Source organism: Rhinoderma darwinii, chromosome 1 (genome assembly GCF_050947455.1).
Source record: "Rhinoderma darwinii isolate aRhiDar2 chromosome 1, aRhiDar2.hap1, whole genome shotgun sequence".
In the NCBI taxonomy this organism is placed as follows: Eukaryota; Metazoa; Chordata; class Amphibia; order Anura; family Rhinodermatidae; genus Rhinoderma; species Rhinoderma darwinii.
The window spans coordinates 127,003,183-127,009,182 of record NC_134687.1 but is presented as its reverse complement, the minus strand read 5'-3'; positions in this window follow the sequence as shown (position 1 = coordinate 127,009,182).

Genomic DNA, 6,000 nt, shown 5'->3' with positions numbered 1-6,000 from the left:
CAAGGGGGAGAAGAATCAGGTATTTGGTCAGATTTTCTTCCTTCACAGGATGATCATGACTGCTTGCAGCTCATGCAACAAGAGACAATGGGGTTTGAACATATTAAGGATTCACCATTACAGAATCCAGAGTTAGTTCTCTTTGTGGATGGTTCCAGGTATGGTATAGATGGTAAATTTTATACAGGGTATGCGGTGGTCACCCCATATGAAGTATGTAAAGCAGAAGCACTCCCACCGCACATGTCAGCACGAGAAGCGGAGCTGAAAGCTTTAGCCGAAGCATGTATACAAGCTGAGGGAAAGACAGCTAACATATACACAGATTCCAGATATGCTTTTGGCATAGCACATGACTATGGTCCTATTTGGAGAGTAAGGGCGTTCCTCACATCAGCGGGTACACCTATTAAAAATGCAGATCTAGTCAAATATTTGATGGAAAGTTTATTGTTGCCAAAAGAGGTGGCAGTGGTGAAGATCAGGGCTCACACAAGAAACAGCAGTGAAGAGGCTAAAGGAAATGACTTTGCAGACAAAACCGCTAAAGAGGTAGCAAGGACAAGGCCTATTCTGGCCAACACTTTCGTAATCACCAACCTAGAGGATATACACACTTCAGTCAGCTCGGATATTTTGCTGACACTATAGAGACAAGCCACAGATGAAGAAAAGATCAAATGGACAGGTAAAGGGGCTGAAGCAAAGACTGATGGTTTGTGGTATTTAGAGGGACGGGTATGCCTGCCCAGGACACTATACCCCATGATGGCTCAAGTAGCCCATGGGATTACCCACCAGTCAAAAACAACTATGTGCAACCTGGTTAGTCGGTACTGGTTTGCTCCAGGGTTTGGGACATTAGCAGCCCAGTATACGCAGGGGTGTATGATCTGTGCCCAGAACAATATTGGTAAGGTGTTAAAGGTCCCTATGAGACATATGCCAAGACCCTTGTATCCTTTTCAGAGACTACAGATTGACTATATCCAATTGCCAAAGGTGGGAACCTATGAGTATGTTTTGGTATGTGTTGATATGTTTTCAGGATGGCCCGAAGCGTTTCCAGTGTCAAAGGCCAATGCCACCTCCACCGCCAAGAAGTTGATGGCAGAAGTGATTTGCAGGTATGGTGTACCAGAGACTATTGAAAGTGATAGAGGTACTCACTTTACAGGAGAAATTATGCAACATATTATGTCAACTTTAGGGATAGAACAGGCATTCCACACCCCATACCATCCACAAAGTAGCGGTAAGGTTGAAAGGATGAATGGGACTCTAAAACTGAAAATACAGAAGGCTATGGTGGAAACAGGTAAACCATGGACAGAGTGTCTTCCCCTGGCTTTATTTTCAGTAAGATATACGCCCAATAAAAAGACAGGTCTGAGTCCCTATGAGATTCTATTTGGGGGAGGTCCTAGGTTAGGATTGTACTTTCCACAGGTGCTCCAGATGCAGTACGGTAGACTCACAGATTATGTATGTGCCTTGCATAAACAACTGGCTAAAGTGCATGGTCAAGTATTTTCTTCTATTCTAGACCCAAATTCTCTAGGTGGTGCACATTCCCTTGTACCAGGAGATTGGGTAGTGGTCAAGAGACACGTTCGGAAAAGTCTTGATCCCAGATTTGACGGTCCGTTTCAGGTGCTCCTGACCACAAGTACTTCAGTGAAACTTGAAGGAAAAGCCAGTTGGATCCACGCCAGCCATTGTAAGAAGGTTCTCTACACGCCAGAAGACGAAAGAGAAAGGTCATCTAAAGAATCAAGATGAAGATTTTGCTGATTTTGGGGGTGGTGGGACTTATTCTTCACAGGTCCGAATCCAGAGCTCCCGCACATGCGATAACCAGAATGCAAGGGACATTGCAGTGGGGATGGGTAATATCCAACAACATTCGGATTCAAGATGGATTTAGTTGTCCTTCTAGACAAATTTGTAGCGGATTATTTAACCTTACCAAGGCCAATGAACTTGTAGACTGGTATACGGGAGGTGGATCCCAGCGGGGAGTAATATATATGAAATTCCCTGATGAGGATACTGTAACAAATGTGACTTATGAAGCCCGGGTGAAAATGTCCTGCTGCGACATGAGCAGATTAATGCGTTTGCAAGATTTGAGAGATCATAGTAATCGGTCAGGAATGCTGACTAATTGTTTATTGTCCAAAATAGATAGCCCTATACTAATGAATAGTACTGTAAAAATGGTGATTTGTGTGAACTCTACCCGAATCATCGGAAGAACCTGGTTCGTAACAATTATACAAACTCTAGTAGGAGGTAGGCGTCCGGAACATGTAAACACCTCGATAAATAGGATTCCCCAGACTTGTGTGCCTATGGCCTATAGGGAGCAAAGAAAGATAGTGCATTGGAACATCACATTTCCTAAGGATAAGGCATGTAGAGTAAAAAGGGAATGGTATGATACCCTTTTAGGAGGAGCAGGAACAGGGATGGGAATCCTAAACGGTGTACAGCTAGAAGTAATGGCCAATAAATTGGCCTCAGTCGGAAGCAACATAGAAGAAGCCATAGCTTTGGGTGCCCAGTGGTTACCCACAAGTTTTGAGACACAACAATTACAGTTAAAAGTGGAGCAAAATTTCCTTAATGTTTTTAATGAATCTGTACTCACCCAATATCGAGCTTACAAAGATATGTCTGCTTTTATAGATTGGACTATATGCACCACTAAGACTTTATGGGAAATGAGACAAAAATATAAATTCCAACAAGATTTGATGAGTACACACCCTCATGTCTGGGGAAGGGCACAAGTGCAAGCGAATTCTAATGATACATGGGGCTGGTCTGACCCAGACTCAGTAGAATGTACAGATGAATGGTGTTCAGGAAAATTGATAATATATAAGGTGACTAATATTGGGATGGTATGTAAATATGTAGTGTTACCTATTGTCATGACTGATGAATTTACTCAGAATAGCCAATACTGGTGGCCCGAATTTAGACATCCACATATAACTGACAGAAACAAAACTATTGATATAGGTTTGTGTATTTTAACCAAAAAAGGATATGTATGTAACAATCAGAGAGTTACGAACCTTGCCTGATGGAATATGAGGACAATATATGCCCTTTCTCAGTAATACCAGCAGAAAATTTTTCAATGTATATAGAGATAAAACCACAGAGTGTATGTATGGTTACGGATGACCCCAAAACACTAAAACCTTTTTCACTACAGGTACCTTTTTCCGGATGTATATTTAATGTTAGTCATATAGAATGGAAAAACCAGACTATTGTATTTCTCCCGGATTTGGATGAGATTGTAAGCACAGTATGGGTACCGGACCCATTGCCAACACCTAATATTAGTCTTCCTTTAGATGAGTTGAATAAAGTTCTAAGAGACGCAGAAGAGGTAAGAGAGATGGTTAGGAGACATAATGTTACACTACAAACAGTAAAAATGAATGCTGTTATAAGTGGGAAAACTCTGCGATATTTAGGATCCCAGATTAAGGATGACACGGCTCATCACTGGTATGACATATTTACAGGGTTTTCGCCGACTGCCAGTTCAGTACTAAGCTACTTATTCCAACCACTAATATGTATTATGATTGTTTTTGTTATTATGACTTGTTTTAACTGTTATGCGTTTTATAAGATACGGAGAGCTTTCACAGCGAGGCCTCTAGAAAGAAGTGACAGGTTGTTGTGAAATTAGAGGCAGGTAAAGATTACCAGACCTATAAAATCACAAAAGGTGGGAAATGTGAAAGCAAAAATATTTTCCAAAGTGTTTTAGACTTACTGTATACCTTATATACTCATATTTTTATATGCTTGTACAAGTTAGTTATATTAGAAGGTAGATGCTCTGGGACTTTAAGGCAGTAGGCCGTGTGCAAAGTACTACGCAGTAATAATAAGAATTAAAATGGAGAATCATAGGGCCGGGTGCAGAGCCTACGCAGCAATAATTGGGAAGATAAGGGAACGGCCCCCCTAAGAGCCAATTAAGTTCTGGAACTTTATCTAAACTTTCTGACTCATTTGTTGTTGAAAACTTGTTATTGTCGGAGTATAAATATACGTGCTGATAAGAATAAAGGAGAAGGATTTTCATACAGTAACGTGTCTGTGTGTTTTTACTCCTCCGAGCTGCTCGTACTCATAACATTATTTTTAAAAGCTAATTTGGAACTGGATGGAATTCAAGGCGTGTGGGCTGGTAAATTGCACCCACATCACTTTTTTAAGCCGTTTTTCATAGTGTCTATAGAAAAATGGCTTCAAAAAAACGCATCAAAAATAGTTTGATGCTGAAAATCAGAGGCTATTTTACCTTGATATTCCTACCTTGGTAATGTATATTCATTGTCAGGACACTGCAGTAATGTTAGGGTATGTTCACACGAGGTCATTACGTCCGTAATTGACGAACGTATTTCGGCTGCAAGTCCCGGACCGAACACAGTGCAGGGAGCCGGGCTCCTAGCATCATAGTTATGTACGACGCTAGGAGTCCCTGCCTCGCTGCCGGACAACTGTCTCGTACTGAAAACATGATTACAGTACGGGACAGTTGTCCGGCAGCAAGGCAGGGACTCCTAGCGTCGTACATAACTATGATGCTAGGAGCCCGGCTCCCTGCACTGTGTTCGGTCCGGTACTTGCGGCCGAAATACGTCCGTCAGTTACGGACGTAATTGGAGCTGTTTTTCTATGGTGCCAATGGAAAACGGCTCCAATTACGTCCCAGGAAGTGACAGGCACTTCTTTGACGCGGGCGTCTTTTTTACGCGCCGTCTTTTGACAGCGACACATAAAAAAAATGACCGTCGGCACAGAACATCGTAAAACCCATTCAAATGAATGGGCAGATGTTTGCCGGCGCATTGGAGCCGTATTTTCGGACGTAATTCGAGGTTAAAATGGCGGAATTACGTCCGTAAATAGGGTGTGTGAACCCAGCCTTAGGGTATGGTCACACGTTTAAGAAAAAACGTCTGAAAATACGGAGCTGTTTTCTCTGATTTTCAGGCGTTTTTTGAAGCTGAAAATGAAGCTTCTTTTCATTTGGAGCTTCTTTTGAGGTGTTTTTTGAGGAATTTTTCATAGTGTTCAATGGAAAATCAGCTCCAAAAAACGCCTCAAGAAGTGACATGCACTTCTTTTTACCGAGCGTCTTTTTACGCTCTGTTTTTTAAAACAGCGATGTAAAAAGACGCCCCGTATGAACTAAATGTTATTTTTACCATTGATTTCAATGGGCAGATGTTTTTAGGCATTCAGCTTCCGTTTTTTTAGGCATTTTTTGAAGGGGTAAATGCCCCAAAATTCGCCTGAAAACACTCTTAGAAATATTGCATGTCACAAGAGAAATACAGTCTCTCAGGTGTCGATCACACACCCTGTGTTAACATGTATCTTTTTTGCTCTGTAGGACAGAGCTTCACTCTCTACTGTGTGCATGTAACCATGGAGACCTCACCAGTCTCCTCCTCCTCCTGATGTCATCCCTGGGAGGGGCTTCCCATGTACCAGAAGCAGGATGATGACCTCAATATCCTGTGCAGTCACAGCACAGCAGCCATATTGTGAAGGTCAACACTAAGACAGGAATCCCACATACACATTATCTACCACTACAGACATTACCTTCGTATCCTGCTTTTTTCCATTACAGAACTAATACGTGACATAAAATATACTCGTGTGTATGAGAACTAAGACATAATTGCTAGTTGTATATTTTTTATTTGAGTCTAAGGGTATGTTCACACGGGCTATTTTTTGCCGTTTTTCGGGCCGTAAACAGCCAAAAAATGACCGAAGAATCGGAAGCAGAACGCCTACAAACATCTGCCCATTGATTTCAATGGGAAAAACGGCATTCTGCTCCGACAGGCCGTTTTTTTATGCGGCCGTTTTGAAAAACGGCCGCTAAAAAGAAGTGCAGGTCACGTCTTGGTACGTGTTTGGAGCCATTTTTCATAGACTCTA